Here is a 19,917-nt window from a genome sequence, read left to right as displayed (position 1 = left end):
ACATTACATCCACTTTTAATTTGGGCCAACGAATTTGGATATTGGACTATGATTTTTCCTTGGGTCGAAAAGATTAAGAATGAGGAATAGGGTTGTGTTTATAATGAAAGTGATACATGTATGATGATTAGGAGATGATGATCTTGATAGAAGTTAATGATAACAGTGAGATGTTAGATAAGATGATGATCAATAAATAGTGAAATTATGATGATCGAGATGAATAATGATAATGATAATGATGATGGAAGACTCGGAATGGTTTGTGTTAGAAAACGAGTTCACCCGATTAAAAAAAAAAGAATTATGATGATAGTTTTAGTAGGGAGTGGGGGCGGTACACAAGAACAAACATTGATTGATTAATACTAGAAAGTCGATCCCTTGTTGCTACTATATTCCTTTTAGGCCGACAGTTACATACATGGAACCCCACTTGAGTTATTATTAAAGAGATAATTATGATGATAAAGCTAAGTGGTTATTGATAATTCCAAATGTTTTAAACATTGGGCCATTAATCTCTAAGCGGGCTATTAACATCTTAATCTTAGTGGGCTTGATTTGGGCTTCTGATTATGGATAGATCATGATGATGGCAATCGAGAATGTTTAATAATGATGATTAGATTAGATGAAGATGATGAGATATACGTAAAATGATTATGGTGATTATGATGATATAAGGGTTATGATGATAATATATAGGATGATGATGATGATGTTAAATGGGTCCGATGATCACAATCGTGATCATAATATATTATGATGTTAGATGTATGAAATGAATCAAAGAAGAAGATGATGATTAAAATGGTGAAGGAGAATAAGTATAGTATTTATTAAAATTTGGGTAACCATAAGAGATATGAATGAGGCAGAAGAATGGTTTGGTGGGTTGTCGGGACGTCGCGGGTTCAAACCCGGACTTGGGTATTTTTTTTAAAGGACTACTTCTTTGAGGTTCGTGAATCCGAGGCCAACCTTACACTTGTTCAACGACGTCATATGTATTTTACTACAAAATTATAGTATTGTGAGTTTCATTTGCTCCCTTTTTAATTGCTTTTGCAATATATATATATTTTTGGGCTGAGAATACATGCGCTGTTTTATAAATGTTTTACGAAATAGGCACAAGTACTAAAACAAATTCTACGTGGGTTTAAACCAGAAATATACCCTTAGCTTGGTAACATTAAACTACTTGTCTATGTACGGTAGGCGCGAATCCTAAAGATAGATCTATTGGGCCTGACAAACCCCATCCTGACTATGGGATGCTTTAGTACTTCGAGGTTATTTCAAACACACCTGATCTGGTGTACTTCAGAGGGTAAAACATGAACGTTAAGGCTTGTTACTGGGTGCCTACAACTTATAGAATACTTTAATACACTTGCGAGTGTACATATATTTATAAACGGAAATCTTGTGGCCTATTAATATATTAAAGTGATTGTTATGATAAACCTATGAACTCACCAACCTTTTGGTTGACACTTTTAAGCATGCTTATTCTCAGGTACGAATTAAGTCTTCCGCTGTGCATTTGCTCATTTTAAGGACATTACTTGGAGTCGATCATCGTAATGGGACCAAATGTTGATGACTTCATCTAGGTGGATAAGGACGGGTCGTCACACTGAGCGCGAAGTTCGTTGACTTCTTCTATTATTCCAGGATGATTGTCGGTCGGAACGAGCGGATAAATAAAATCTAGAATTTGATGTAGTATATAATCGTGACGAGATACCCTGGAAATGAGAGAGAAAATGGTGTCTCGAACAGGTTCGCCGGTAAGTGCTTCAGGTTCTTCGCCAAGAGGGCAATGTGGTGGATGGAAAGGATCGCCTTTTTCTTGTTTCCAATGATTGAGGAGGCTACGAACCCATCCCCCAATTCATCCAGAATAGGTGATGACTGATTGGTTGATCCATTCCGGTCACACTGCTTTTGGAGCTTGAGTGAGATTCTATTTCGGAATCCAAGTGACTTGAACTGATGACAAATTCCATTTCGTACGATTGGATAAAGGATTTTTCGATATAAAATGATTTTTCGGCTATCGGGTGGTATTCTATTTACATAGGATATCTATATATAGAGATCAAAAGATTTCATAGATTACGGAGGAATTTGCGGGATATGTCAGACAAAGTTTAAAGTAACAGATACGATAAGATATGATTTAGCAGATATGCTAAGATATGAATTTTGTCTATACACTACTCATGCAATTAATGTAGCAAGACGTGTCTAGACTAATAATGATAAGCAGGTAATTTCCTATGGATGATAAGCAGATGATTTCTGACTAGAAATGATAAGCAAAACTTTTGACATGCAGACACGGTCGAAGTCCAGACTTAGTAATGCATCCTAACGACTTATCAGTTAGACACACTAATGCAGACCTGGTTCGCTAAGACCACCGCTCTGATACCAACTGAAAGGACCCGTTCATATACATTATAAACGATTCACAATAGTTGATTACATCGCGAGGTATTTGACCTCTATATGATACATTTTACAAACATTGCATTTGTTTTTAAAAGACAAACTTTCTTTACATCGAAAATTGACAGGCATGTATACCATTTCATAATATCCACTATTCAACTATAAATTGACTTAATAATAATAATCTTTAATGAACTCAATGACTTGAATGCAACGTTCTTCGAAATATGCCATGAAAGACTCCAATTAATATCTTTAAAATGAGCAAATGCACAGCGGAAGATTTCTTTAATACCTGAGAATAAACATGCTTTAAAGTGTCAACCAAAAGGTTGGTGAGTTCATTAGTTTATCATAATCATTCATTTTCATCATTTTAATAGACCACAAGAATTTCATTTCCAGTTCTCATAAATATACGTCCCATGCATGGAGACAAAAATCATTCATATGGATTGAACACCTGGTAACCGACATTCACAATATGCATATAAGAATATCCCCATCATTCCGGGATCCTCCTTCGGACATGATATAAATTTTTAAGTACTAAAGCATCCGGTACTTTGGATGGGGCTTGTTGGGCCCAATAGATCTATCTTTAGGATTCTCGTCAATTAGGGTGTCTGTTCCCTAATTCTTAGATTACCAGACTTAATAAAAAGGGGCATATTCGATTTCGATAATTCAACCATATAATGTAGTTTCGATTACTTGTGTCTATTTCGTAAAACATTTATAAAAATTGTGCATGTATTCTCAGCCCAAAAATATAAAGGGTAAAAAGGCGAATGAAACTCACCATACTGTATTTCGTAGTGAAAATACATATAACGTCATTGAACTAGTGCAAGGTTGGCCTCGGATTCACGAACCTAAATTAATTATATATAATTATATGTTGGTCAATATTTGTCTAACAATTAGGTCAGGTCATAGTGTACCACAATCCTAATGCTCGAGACTAATATGCAAAAGTCAACAAAAGTCAATTTGACTCAAAATGATTTCCAAAATTTATACATGATTATAATATATTTTAAATATCGTCGTTTTATATTTTTAAATATTTTTAAAAGATTTATTAGAGTAAATAATATAATTCATTTATTAATAAATAAAATTTTATATTAAAATTTATATAATAAAATATACTTTTATATATATTAAGTAATAAAATTTATAGGGTTCATTTAATATCATAAAGATAATATGATAGGTATTATTAAAGTAATTTATTACACGTAGTAAAATATGTTTGTATTACATATTTATTTGATAAAATAATATCTATAATGTTAGTAAGTAAAAGTTGTATTATTTTGTAATAATAATTATTATTATAAAAATATCAATATTTATAATTACTAAGATGATATTATGATAAAACGATAATTCTAATTATGATAACTTTAATATTTACGATAATTTTTAATATTATCTTTAAAATAATAATTCTATTTAAAATGATAATAAAAATGATATTTTATAGTAACAATGACATTTCTATTAAAATGATAATTTTTGTTAAAATGATAATTTTTGTTAAAATGATAGTTTTGATACTAACGATACTTTTAATAATAATAGTAATGATAAAAATAATAAGAACGATAATTTTATCTAAATCAATATCTTATAATATTTTAATTTCATCATGATACTCTTACTCATTATTTCCTAATCGTTTCGTTTAATAGCTTTTAATCGTCTTTTATATCGTGTTCATAATAATGATAATAATAGTAATCAAAATAATTAGGTGTTACTAATATTAGTTTTAATTACAATAATACTAATAATGATAATTACTATGACATTATTAACGATAATGATAATATAATAATAATAATAACAATAACCATTTTTAAATAATGATATATATATATATATATATATATATATATATATATATATATATATTAATAATGATAATAATAATAATGATAATAATAATAATAATAATAATAATAATAATAATAATAATAATAATAATAATAATAATAATAATAATAATAATAATAATAATAATAATAATAATTAGATAATAATAATAATAATTAGATAATAATAATAATACTAATTATAACTTTAATGATAATAACGATAGTAATAATAATAAAAAAACAATTTTTAATGATAAATCCTTTTATTGATAAAGATAATAATAATAATAATAATAATAATAATAATAATAATAATAATAATAATAATAATAATAATAATAATAATAATAAGATAAAACTAGAACGACGATAATAACGACGATAATAATAATAATCATTTTTAATAATAATACAAAAATTCGATGGACTATAACTTCAAATCCGTTCATCGAAATCATTCGATATCTAAATAAAAAGCTCTTAATTTTTCGTTAGCTTTTCAATGACATGCATATCTTATACCTTATCTCAGTCGCATATATAACTAATTCAGGATTCAACATAACCTAATTAAAGGCAATATCAAAAGTAAAAACATGCATAATCCTATATACTCGAGCACTAGTCAGGGATACACTATTAGTATGTAAAAGTTAAATCATGAGTACTCACGTATCAATATTGAGATTCAATATTGCAGGAAAGATACGTAGACGGAACGGAGATGATAAACACTATATTGACCTCATGAGCATACCCATGAACCATACCCAATCACCTCCATAGCTATAACCCATAATTTTCATAATCCAATCCCACTCGAAAAACAATTTTGAAATCACTCGGACCGCACTCCAACGTAATATTTTATGTATACTAATAATATCTTGAAATAATACGGAGTAAATATATATATGTAAATCGATTGAGAGAGTTTAGAGAAAAATATTTTCAAGTTTCTATGAAATAATGAAACCTATTGAATTCTATTTATAATAGATTTTTGAATTATTAAAGTGAATTATTAAAGTATGAATTATTAAAGTGAATTATTAAAGTATGAATTATTAAAGTGAATTATTAAAGTATGAATTATTAAAGTGAATTATTAAAGTATGAATTATTAAAGTGAATTATTAAAGTTAAAGTAAAGTAAAAATAAAGTAAAGGTAAAGTTTAAGTATAGTAAAAGTATAAAACTATGTACGTATAATACGCGTATAAATATATATAATATTAATTTAAATCGTTATATATATTTAATAAAATAAAATAAAAATATCGTTATCTTTATCATACTGGTTAAGTAATGAGTTGTCAAAAGTGGTTCTAGATATTTATAAAAGTTATATACATTTTAATAATAAAGTTCTTTTTAAACTAAAAACGTTTTTGTACGTTTGAAACTAAATCAAATAAATATAATAATTTTGTTTTCCAAAACCAAATATATTTTTAAGAATCATTTTGTTTAAAGGTTAAAATAATGGAAATCGTTATATCATAAAACGTTTTAGAAAAGTAGAATCATATATATTCATAATAGGTTTCAAGTTTTTAAATTACAGTCTGTTGGTGAAGCATGGGATAAAATTCAAAGGTTAAATAAACATATGAAATCATCTTAATGAAAAATGTCGAGTTACTTACTTGTCGATATCCAACATCTAAGTTAGTTACACTTCACGTTCTTACTTATAAATCACTTTACCATTTTCCGAATGTTGTAAAAAAGAATAGATTTCTTAAATCACAGTGGACCTCATAACATAGACCCGTAATCATATCACAATGTATCTGATAAATTAATCATTTGATATTATCTTCTAATTCCATCGATAAACATATTGAAACAAATACGTTCATGTAAAGTATTATACGTTTAATACTTTATTAATATTCTCAAGTTATAATATATATACATATATATACATATTTATTTATATTTAACGGTTCGTGAATCGTTGGAATTTGGTCGAGGTTATAATGAATGTATGACCACAATTTAAAATTCTTGAGATTTAACTTAACAAACTTTGCTTATCGTGTTGGAATAATATAAAGATAAAGTTTAAATTTAGTTGGAAATTTCCGGGTTGTCACAACCTGAGCCATTGCTCCATTTCTCAATTTCTGAAATATACGTATACTAAAAAGATTTAACTCGAATATTTCTGTTTTTCTTTATCTTCTTGAAACAAAACCCACTTATCTTCATCATCATCATCATCTTCATCTTATAATCTTTCCATCATCAAAATTTACAGAATCGCTCATCATCATTTTCGAAATCATAACAGCAATCAACAATATCAAATTTACAAAATCATCATCTATCTCGCTATCACTTTTATCATCATAACAGTCGCGTTATAATCATCATCATCATTATATTTGTTATGATCATAACCATACCCATTCCTCTATAGTTCCTAATCATCGGTTTCATTATGATCATCACTGCATAAATTCGCCATCATTATAACCATAGCATCCACTGTACCTCGTCAGTTTAAATTAGGCAAGGAATCAAGGTTTGAAGCGTATCTGCTATATATGATTTATGGGACGGTTTCCTTACAATAGACCCAATAACAAAATTAGACATCGGCCCAACAATGATTTCATGAGCCTAAGTGGTAACTAAAGGCCCATGTATAGCCTTAAATAAAAAAAAAAAAAAACATCTCACAGGATCTAAAAGTATTTCGGCCAGGAAGAAAAGGTAGATTAAATATTTATACCTGCTCCCACTTCTCCAATAAATAAATCATGTCGTGCTCTTCTTTGTTTTAAAGGCTGTCGGCCACCCAAGAGAAAGAAAAAAAAATATACGTTAGATAGTGTTCCTATCATAATTATTGTTATCAAAATTGAGTGATTTAATTCCAAATTATCTTCATGGTATGGTTGTCAAAAGAAACAGAAATACGGAGTAGTATTTACAGCAAGCCGTTTTGAGGAGAGGGAGAAGGTAGAAGATGGCGGTTGTGCTGTAAAAACATGATTTGTTAAGGTGGTTCGTGATGGTTCTTCTCAACGGTTATGGTGGGTGTTTGATGGTTGCGAAAACAGTAACAAGGATAGCAGTAGCTAAAATAAAAAAAAATAGAAGACAGAGGTGGTTTGGTTACGTTGATGGTTATTGGTTTGGGTTGGTTGTTCATGGTGGTGATTAGATTGAAAGTGGTAGATTGTGGAGGTTAAACATGGTGATTAAATGGGTTGTTCGATGATGGAGATATCGATTAGAATAGAAAATGTATAAGTCAGCCATGTATGCAACTATGCATGTCACGAAGTGCAGGAACCTACCCCAAGCATGTTGTTTGTTGAACCGAAAACAAGAACTAGAAGATAGATAGTTTGGTGTTGATTCTCCATCGGGAATAGTGTAAATCAAAGGATATGGAAATCGAGTGGTAGAGAAGATGGTGGGTTGCAGTTATAAGTAAAGAGGAGTGGTTGTGGAAGATTGAATAAATTACCTAACACTAGAATTCATCAAGTTATACTCTAAATGTGTGTCGTCCTTTAATAGTCAGACAAAACAAGAACAGGTTGATAAAAAAAAATTAAAAGTTGATCACGATTGTTAACAGATTTTGTAATTTACTGTGATAAGATTCGATTTATTTGAAATAGAATTAGAGACAGGATCAAAAGTACGATTGTGTTGTGTCACAGAATTGAATTTATTTAGATATTTAGATTTATATAGATTACATATTTAATTAATTGATATTAATAATAATACATGAAAGTATTAATAATAATCAAATTTATGATAATAATAATTTATAATACTAATAATAATGATATTTAAAAATGATATTAATTAATGATAACATTCATAATACTATATTAATTATAATAACTAATTATATTATATATCAAGTTTCACATTCGTCTTTATATTATAATATTATTAGTGCTGGCATTAATACTTATTTTAGTATTACTACTGGAAGTAATATTAATACAACTTAATATATACACTTATATATATATATATATATATATATATATATATATATATATATATATATATATATATATATATGTATATATATATATATATATATGTATATATATATATATATATATATGTATATATATATATATATGTATATATATATATATGTATATATATATATATATATATATACTTATTTATTTTCACACAATTGTTCGTGAATCATCGGCACAGTCGAAAGGTCAAATGATTACATGAATTTAATTCCAAAATTTTCGAGACTCAACATTACAGACTTTGCTTATCGTGTTGGAAACATTTAAAGATTAAGTTTAAATTTGATCGGAAATTTTCGGGTCGTCACAGTACCTACCCGTTAAAGAAATTTCGTCCCGAAATTTGAGTGAGGTAGTCATGGCTAACAATAAAAATGTTTTCATGATGAATAATGGTGTATTCTATCGTATACACACATAAAAGGCATAATAGTTGCATAAAAATAGCATCAGGAAGGCTGGAAACAACAGTTTTGTGGAGATTGTCCGTCCAGCGTTCTACGCTGTACAGGCTGCTCCGTCATGCGTAAGCCCTGAAGGCCGCCTAGGGCATAAGCCCTGGCCGGAGAGCGCCGCATTTAGCATAAATTTCGGAGCACATGTAACAGAACGTATCATCATTTGACACGTGTCCCCAAACAAATCTGGTAGATCTGACATTATAAATAGACCCCTTGGGTCGTCATTTTACAGAAGTTCAGATATTCTAACAACTTTGAGAGCTGAGACTTCACTTCTCTTTCTCTCTCTACTTTCTCTCACTAGAAGTCATCCGGCTAGCACTCTTACGCTCTACGGATGACAGATTGATTAAGCCACCCCACAAGTTTCTACACTTGTGTACCGGGTCTGCAGGGATTATTTCCCGAGGGTAAAAATCAATCGGCAACACTCCGCCCTCCTAAAAGCTAGATCACTTCTAGTCTCTTGTTGACATACTAAACCTTACCTCATAAGGAAATAGGTGTTAACAATGGCGCCATCCACTAATGCAAAGAACACACAAAATGGAAAAGGAACGAAAGCAGCTGAAGCTCCATTTGTACTTGAAGCAGTCAATCATCCATCAACTGACGACATGGTCACTGTTGAAGATGTACCTATTTCACCACTCGATGGTACGATTGAAGAAACAGTTGCTGAAACTACAGAGAGGCTTAAACATTTGGCAACTAATTAGGAGAAAAGGCCAGTAATCGAAGAAGCGACAGCTAAAAGTACAGAAAGACTTCCAAATTTTGTTACTAATCCAGAGCGACGACCATTGATGCAACCACGGCGATGTCCATCATTTATACCTTTTCGACGGATGGCGGATGGCAAAGACAAGCAGATAATGAAAAGGCAATCTATATCAAAGTACAAGTTATCCAGGCTACTTGACAAGCTGGGCAGTCTTATTGATGACTCTGGGGATGATAACGACTTGAGCTGTGATAATAATGACTCTGATGATGAAATTGACAAAGATGAGTTCATGTCAGAGAAGCAGGCAGTATTGCTTTTAAATGACATTCTTAGCTCCGGCAAAATACAAGCAACGCTTAGCGCAGCCCGCCGTCCTCGCTGTGGCTGTGGACAATTTCTTTGCCCTCATTACTGGAGAACAAGCCACCAAGCCACCAGCCATGGCAGAATCTACGCAGTGTTTCATTGATCGAATTGCAAATTATCCATTGCCTAGAAATCTTGCTATACCAACAATTGGAGTTTATGATGGCACAACGGATCCGGAGGACTTTTTGACAATGTTTGAAGGCGTTATGAATTTGCAGCATTGGGAAGATGAAACTGCGTGCCATATGTTTCCTATGGTACTGCAGAAAATGGCACGCGAATGGTTTGCTAGTTTGCCGCCAAGGAGTATTACCAGTTTTCTCGATTTGAGAGCAAAATTTGTGATACAATACCAAAATCTTCGGAGCTGTACTCTGACTCATCTTGATGCACACGAGATCACAATGCATCATAATGAATCTTTGAGCAATTTTATGAAACGTTATACACTTGAAGCACAGAAGATCCCTGATTGTCCAAAATCACAGCTTGTATCTGGCTTCATTTTTTGTCTGGACCAGCGACGGTTTAGTGCACTTATACATGCATTACGGTATGACTTTCCAAAAACATTGCATCAGGCGTTGGAGGTAGCACAAAGGCATGTTCGAGCTGGTGAGCGTGGGTTAAACAAGTTTGAAACTGGCGGCAGTAGCAAGCCGCACAACGGAGGACGGTATTTTGACAGAAATCAGAGAAGGAATGATAATTCAAATGGAGGATGGAGAGGAAACAATCACCCTAATGATTTCCACCACAACCGAAGGCCAATAGAAAGGCACCCGTTGATAATGGCGCTTACTAAAACGCCGAAAGAGATCCTTTTCACTGAACCAATTTGGACCACTTTCAATGCTCCAGCACCTATGGAAGAGAGGGAGGGTCCAAAGAGTGAGTTGTGGTGTGATTTCCATGAGGCTTGGGGCCATGATACGGACAATTGTAAATCTTTGATGAGAGAAATTATAGCGAAAATCAAGGAAGGAGAATTGAATCATTTGTTGCCTGGAAAACAGTACAGGAGGAATGATCCTCGCAGGAAATTTGCGTGGCAAAGGAATGATGATAGCAGAGGACGCCGTAGAGAGAACAAAAGAGAGCAGCATGGCGAAAGAGATAATCGGAACCAACCGCAGTACGGAGAACGGATCACAGAGCGTGAGACAACTCCAGAAGTTGTAATCAAGATGGTTTGGATTAATGATAGTTATTATGAAGAAGGTGAATCATCAAACAGCAATTTGGACAGCTGGAGATATGCCCCAATTATCTTTCAGCCAATTCAGAATTGGCGTTGTCCATCCAACTAGTGATCATTTCAGCAGAGATAGCAAATAAGTTTGTCAATTGTATCTACACAGATACAGGAAGTGAAGCTGACATCATCTACTGGCATTGTTTGAGAACTTTTCCAAGGCATGTGCAGAGCAGAGCTAGGAAAACGAGGTTGAAAGTTTCTGGACTAACAGTAGCACCGATAAATGCCATGGGGCAGATACGTTTGGAAGTTGTTATGGGCACATTCCCATTGTTGAGAATGGAAACAATTGATTTCACAATCATAGATGACAATTCTCGTTTTAATGTCCTTTTTGGAAGAACAGCTTTGGCTAAGTTTGGAGCAATAACATCGACGGCCCATGCAGAGGTCAGATTCCCCACTCCAAATGGAGTCGCAGCCATACATTCACAGTATGTGCAGCCAACAAGGGAAAGATCAACTTTTGCAAATGGGCCAGAAGGCAGAATGAATCAGAGAAGGCGTGATAGGTTATTCAGCGAGGAAGAAGTTCAGGAGTTTTTCATTCCGTAAGCAAGTGTGAAGGCCGGACAGCGCTGGGCGCTCGGCATATGAAGAAGCAATTTGTCAACAAGTTATCAAGAACAGTGTTTATCTTTTCAATAAAGAGCAGTTTCATTTAGCATTTCAATAAAAGCAGTCTTTTACAATCGTTGTACTCATGCCTGTTTGGCATTTGAAGAACACATTTCGAATTATATGATGAAGCAGCGTTTATCAAACTTACTGTGAACCATTGTGGTTATTTTGCAGTGCATACATTAGCAATTGCATACATTAAACATTCATGACGTACTAATTAGGCTTGATCCACCTAAAAGTCGTCATCAATCGTTTATGTACTGCACAGTACTGAACAATAATTTTATATTTTTCTTAAACAAAGTGCTGCCCGTGAAAAATGTAAAACATTACATTTATAACCTGCCCACAGAAGGATCGTATTTTTAAATACCTCCGATGGCGGAAGCTTTTGTGCTGGCCAGTAAAGGCACAAGGGATCGGCTAGAAAACGTTTAAGTTTTACTAGAACGCACCGAGGCATGATACAAAACTCAGATACTTGTCATGACAAACATTATAAAAAATTACTTCACAGAACGAAGTTATATATTTTATGTATGAAGGCAAAATAATTTGCAATTCTTCCTCATATACTTTATGACGGAAGGCGTAAGACGGAGAGTTTATTGATTTATAGTCATTCTTCTAAAACACTTCATAATTCTTCCTCATTAATTTTATGATGGAAGGCATAATCAGACATCATATTCTTGATACTGCAAGGCATTTACATATGAGTTACCTTATGCACTTTTCAAAATGATTTGCTCAAATTATACACTGTACAATTGTGTATAGAAATTTTATGCTCAGGTGCATAATTGATTGGTTTTAAAGCGCTAAGCATAAAAATATTTGCAACAAGCATATAAGCCATGCAACTATGTGTGCTTATATGCTTGTTGCAAATATTTTTATGCTTAGCGCTTTAAAACCAATCAATTATGCACCTAAGCATAAAATTTCTATACACAATTGTACAGTGTATAATTTGAGCAAATCATTTTGAAAAGTGCATAAGGTAACTCATATGTAAATGCCTTGCAGTATCAAGAATACGATGTCTGATTACGCCTTCCATCATAAAATTAATGAGGAAGAATTATGAAGTGTTTTAGAAGAATGACTATAAATCAATAAACTCTCCGTCTTACGCCTTCCGTCATAAAGTATATGAGGAAGAATTGCAAATTATTTTGCCTTCATACATAAAATATATAACTTCGTTCTGTGAAGTAATTTTTTATAATGTTTGTCATGACAAGTATCTGAGTTTTGTATCATGCCTCGGTGCGTTCTAGTAAAACTTAAACGTTTTCTAGCCGATCCCTTGTGCCTTTACTGGCCGGCACAAAAGCTTCCGCCATCGGAGGTATTTAAAAATACGATCCTTCCGTGGGCAGGTTATAAATGTAATGTTTTACATTTGTCACGGGCAGCACTTTGTTTAAGAAAAATATAAAATTATTATTCAGTACTGTGCAGTACATAAACGATTGATGACGTCTTTTAGGTGGATCAAGCCTAATTAGTACGTCATGAATGTTTAATGTATGCAATAGCTAATGTATGCACTGCAAAATAACCACAATGGTTCACAGAAAGTTTGATAAACGCTGCTTCATCTTATAATTCAAAATGTGTTCTTCAAATGCCAAACAGGCATGAGTACAACGATTGTAAAAGACTACTTTTATTGAAATGATAAATGAAACTGCTCTTTATTGAAAAGATAAACACTGTTCTTGATAACTTGTTGACAAATTGCTTCTTCATATGCCGAGCGCCCAGAGCTGTCCGGCCTTCACACTTGCTTACGGAATGAAAAACTCCTGAACTTCTTCCTCGCTGAATAACCTATCACGCCTTCTCTGATTCATTCTGCCTTCTGGCCCATTTGCAAACGTTGATCTTTCCCTTGTTGGCTGCACATACTGTGAATGTATGGCGGCTACTCCGTTAGGAGTTGGGAACCTGATCTCTGCATGAGCTGTCGATGTTATTGCTCCGAATTTAGCCAACGCCGCCCTTCCAAAAAGGATGTTAAACCGAGAATTTCCATCTATGATTGTGAAATCAATTGTTTCTGTTCTCAACAATGGGAATGTGCCCATAACAACTTCCAAACGAATCTGCCCCATGGCATTTACCGGTGCTCCCGTTAATCCAGAAACTTTTAATCTCGTTTGCCTAGCTCTGTCCTGCACATGCATTGGAAAAGTCTTCAAGAAATGCCAGTAAATGATGTCAGCTTCACTTCTCGTATCTGTGTAGATACAGTTGACAAACTTATTTGCTATCTCTGCTGAAATGATCACTGGCTGAACGGACAATGCCCAATTCTGAATTGGCTGAAAGATAATTGGAGCATATCTCCAGCTGTTCAAATTGCTATTTGATGATTCACCTTCTGCATAATAACTGTTGTTGATCCAAACCATCCTAATTACAACTTCTGGAGTTGTCTCACGCTCTATGACCCGGTCTCCGTACTGCGGTTGGTTCCGATTATCTCTTCCGCCATGCTGCTCTCTTCTGTTCTCTCCACGGCGTCCTCTGTTACCATCATTCCTTTGCCACGTAAATTTCCTGCGAGGATCATTCCTCCTGTACTGTTTGCCAGGCAACAAATGATTCAATTCTCCTGCCTTGATTTTCGCTATGATTTCCATCATTAAAAATTTGCAATTGTCCGTATCATGGCCCCAAGTCTCATGGAAATCACACCACAACTCACTCTTTGGACCCTCCCTCTCTTCCATAGGTGCTGGAGCATTGAAAGTGGTCCGAATTGAAAGAGATCCTCTTCACTGAACCAATTCAGACCACTTTCAATGCTCCAGCACCTATGGAAGAAAGGGAGGGTCCAAAGAGTGAGTTGTGGTGCTGTAATGACCAGGAATTTTCCGACCAAATTATACTTATGTGATTAATATTTACATAAATTAAACCATACCAACATGATAAGCAATCCAAATTGTTGAGACTTGTGTTTTTGAAAAGAGCTTTACACAACGTTTGACCGTCCAATATGACCGATGATATCACGAACTATATAACATATGATAATTATACGTTTGTGTATATATATGTATTTATATATATTTAACATGATCTAAGGATGGTTTAACATCTCATTGTGTACTAATGACAATGAGTTATAAGTATATTTTGAACTACTAACTTAAGTTTTTAAAACGATAACTATACGTAACATTATTTGATATATATACTTATAATATATAATGCTTATACACGTATCGTATATATAAAGTATTTAATCACTTTTTAAGGACTTAAATACATAAAACAATATAAGTATATTCACAAAAGATAGCTATATTTGAATTCTCGTTCCGTTTCCTCAAGATTTCTATACGTATATCTAGGGTATATGTACCCATATCATACCCAGCTTCTATACGTATTTACTATTGGTATATACACATCAAATCAACATCCTAATCAACATTATTACTGCCCTAGATATGAGGTAACTAGGATTTGTCAAGTAGTATGAATTATTAGTAAGAAAACAAAATTAGGTATCCTTTTCTTTCTTTATAAACTAAAAACGTTTTTATAAATGAACACCATTTCTTCACTCCATTTTCTCATACCTACACCCTCATTTCTCTCTCAAAATACTCCTAACTTCATACTTGATCATCTCTAAGCATTTTCCCCATCATTTAGCTTCAATTACAAGCATTAAACACCATAAGAAAACTCTTTCAAGAACATATCAAAATAACCACCCATTTGAAGAAGTTTACTTCCAACCTTTTGATCTAACTCCACCACTCTTTGATTCCAAGATTATTTCTTATCTTTTGCAGTAACTTTTTCCAAGTAACTTGAGGTAGTAAACTTGCTCATAATCTTATTCAATTCATATTCATATAGCTATCTTATTTTGTGGTATAAAATTTTAACAACAAGAACATAGTTTGAATGATTTCAAACTTGTTCGCAAACTAAATAGATCCTTCTAACTTGACTTTTAAAACACTTTAAGACCTGTAATATATCATAATTATATGCTAACCTAACAAGATATAACTTGGTTTTACAAAGAACATCTTAAAAACTGAATCTACGTCGTCGGAGTGCAACCGGGGGCTGTTTTGGGTTGGATAATTAAAAACCATCTTGAACTCTGAATTGGAAGTTCATGTTCTAGAAAAATGATATTTCTTATGAATATGTTAACACATAAAAATTTCATGGTTTAACTCAAAGTGTAAGTATTTTTAGAAAAATGATCATTAAATGTTGTTTTTATGATGGAAAATGATCACTTTCATAAGTTTCACCAAAGTTTGACCTATAACCTATGATTTCGAATACAAACTAAGGTATTTTTAGTTCATATTCTTAAAATTTTACTCGATCCAAGAAAGTGGCAAGTTGAACCAACAAAAACGGAGTTGTAATGAAGAAACTACGACTAAAACAAGATTGGGTATCCGAAGCTAGTTTAGCTACGAAAATATTTGGAGAAAAAGTAAATTAATCATATCTTTTCTAATTAATATGATATTTTATATATAATTACTTATGATTTGATTTTATAAATTTCAGGACCACCCGTAAACAACACGAGAAGATTAATCATAAGACCTCATGATTGTACGCAACACGTCATTTGACAACACGGTACTTTATGTACGCAACACGTCATTTGACAACATGGTACCATGGGTCGAGATTAATTCTGATCAATACGAATACGATGGGGTCTTTATTTATTTTATTTAAGCAACTAATTGTGGACCACTAACATCGGACTGCTAACTACGGACTAAGAAAATATTAAAAGTATTAATAGTATATATATATGTAACGATTACTTAAAAAAGAAAATATGTTGATATATTATATATATGGTTTGGTTCGTGATATCTATCGGAGACCAAGTCGAATTAAATACCTTCAAGGCAAAAGTGAGTTTCATTTGCTCCATTTTATATATATTTTTGGGACTGAGAATACATGCGCCGTTTTTATAAATGTTTTACGAAATAGGCACAAGTACTAAAACTAATTCTACGTGGGTTTAAACCAGAAATATACCCTTAGCTTGGTAACATTAAACTACTTGTCTATGTACAGTAGGCGCGAATCCTAAAGATAGATCTATTGGGCCTGACAAACCCCATCCTGACTATGGGATGCTTTAGTACTTCGAGGTTATTTTAAACACACCTGATCTGGTGTACTTCAGAGGGTAAAACATGAACGTTAAGGCTTGTTACCGGGTGCCTACAACTTATAGAATACTTTTATACACTTGCGAGTGTACATATATTTATAAACGGAAATCTTGTGGTCTATTAATATATTGAAATGATTGTTATAATAAACCTATGAACTCACCAACCTTTTGGTTGACACTTTAAAGCATGTTTATTCTCAGGTATTAAAGAAATCTTCCGCTGTGCATTAGCTCACTTTAAGGATATTACTTGGAGTCATTCATGGCATATTTTGAAAGACGTTGCATTCGAGTCATTGAGTTCATCAAGATTATTATTAAGTCAATTATAGTTGGATATATTATGAAATAGTGTGCATACCGTCAATTTTCGTTGTAAAGAAAGTTTGTCTTTTAAAAACGAATGCAATGTTTGTAAAATGTATCATATAGAGGTCAAATACCTCGCGATGTAATCAACTATTGTGAATCGTTTATAATGTATATGAACGGGTCCTTTCAGTTGGTATCAGAGCGGTGGTCGTAGCGAACCAGGTCTTGCAATAGTGTGTCTAACTAGTAGTTGTTAGGATGCATTAATGAGTCTGGACTTCGACCGTGTCTACATGTCAAAAGTTTTGCTTATCATTTCTAGTCGGAAATCATCTGCTTATCATCCTTAGGAAATTACCTGCTTATCATTCATAAGTCTAGACACGTTTTACTGCATTTACTGCATTGATAGTGTATAGATGAATTCTTATCTTAGCATATCTGTTATTGTGAACTTTGACTGATATCTTTTCAAAGATTCTCCGTAATTTACGGGATTTTGATATTATATATACATATGTAAATTATGTATTGAAGAGTACCAAATCTAACTCCTATAATCTATTCCATACCAAAAATTCATTTTCCCCATTATACAAGATGGATTCCGCATCTAGTTCGAATTCTTCAGATTCCGACAGTTATGCCGATATGGATTTCCATTCGGGTTCCGAAAGCAGCGTCACCGGAATGGATCAACCAATTTCCCATCATCTATTCTGGATGAATTGGGGATGGGTTCGTAATATACTAAATCACTGGAGACAAGAAGAAGGTAATCCATTCCATCCACCAAATTGCCCTCTTGGCGATGAACCTGAAGCACTTACCGTGAACCTATTCGAAACACCATTTTCTCTCTCATTTCTAGAGTATCTCGTCACGATTATATACTATCCCATACTACAAATATTGTTCATTCGCTCGCTCCAACCGCCAATCATCCTGGTGTACTAGCAGAAGTTAACGAACTTCGCGCTCGCGTGAAGGCTTTGGAGAACATGGTGCGAAGGTTGCAAACACCAGCAGCAGCACCAGCAGCATAATCAGCACCACCATCAATAACATCAACAATACCATCATCACAACTAACAAACAACATCCGCATCACACGTCTCGACATCATAATTTGTCCCACAAACATCAACATCATACGCACCATAGATACCAAGGAGTACCAACAATAATGAACGATGAGGTATTGATCTATAACTTCATTGATGTTCTGCGAAGAATATGTGGTTTCAAAAAGTTTTAGAGATTTCTTATTTTAGCTCAAACCGAAAAGCAAATGAGATTAATATCATATTAACTCATTAAATTCATGATTTCATCTGAAGAAAATATATATGTATATATGTTTTCATAAAGATTGTAATTAAAAGTTCTTTTGTACAAAATATTAATGGTGAATTTTTTTTAACGGGTAGGTAATACCCGAGGAATAATTAGATTTCATCTTAATAAGTTACATTGTACATTCGTCGAAGCTGATTCAACAGTCATTTACTATCCTACTTACAATCACCGATATACGTATCCGTTCACCGCAGAATAACCATTTTCATTCAATTTTATATTTGGATTTTGACTTCCCAGAATCCAACAAGTGGCATATGAAGAAAACATATGACAAAATAAAATCTGTTAGAAACAAACAAATTAACTATGAAAAATTTTGTTAAGAATCCACGCTAACTGTTCCTAGCTAACTGATTACATTTTATTTATCGCAGTTTATTTATCGCAATTTAATTATCGTACTTTTATTTATCGTCATTTAATTTCTGTAATTATTTTACGCACTTTAAATATCGGGACACGTATACAATGTTTTGACATATCATATCGACGCATCTATATATATTATTTGGAATCACCATAGACACTCTATATGCAGTAATGATCGAGTTCTCTATACAGGGTTGAGGTTGATTCTACAATAATATATATAGTTTGAGTTGTGATCGAGTCTGAGATGTATACGGGTCACGACACGTATTAATTAATTCGTATATTATATATTAAACTATATATGAATTATTGGACTGTTACTGTGGACTATCGACTGTGGACTAATGACATTGGACAATTAAAATGAATTAAAATATTGATTATAACATATGAAACTAAATATTTCTTCAAGATTGCCACTTGATTTCATCTTAAACCTCATTGTATCTCGACGATTACAATCAGCGTTCAAATCTATCATGATTCTTAAAAACACCTCAATCGAGAGGATAAACCAACCGCACTTCATCTACGGAAGAAAAGATTGATGCATATAGTTATGCACCTGAAAAATCCTCGGAAACTGAGTAAACGTTTGACACGTATCTGTTCTAGTTCCTTTGACATTGTTATTACCGAAGATCGTTTTGCAATCCCTTTCCCAAAGTAGCTAATTTTGTCACAGCTCCATCAAGTCAACTCCGACTTTTCATCCGAAACAACTTTATTATAACCGCGATATATATGCGTACTCTTTATTGTTACTGGGAACCTTTTATATTCCACAATATTACCATCAGCGATTAATCATTCTAAAAAACACAATTCTCCTGAAACTACCTCGGTTT

Source organism: Rutidosis leptorrhynchoides, chromosome 4 (genome assembly GCF_046630445.1).
Source record: "Rutidosis leptorrhynchoides isolate AG116_Rl617_1_P2 chromosome 4, CSIRO_AGI_Rlap_v1, whole genome shotgun sequence".
NCBI lineage: Eukaryota > Viridiplantae > Streptophyta > Magnoliopsida > Asterales > Asteraceae > Rutidosis > Rutidosis leptorrhynchoides.
The sequence above is the reverse complement of the archived record's forward strand: the minus strand, read 5'-3'. Positions refer to the sequence as shown.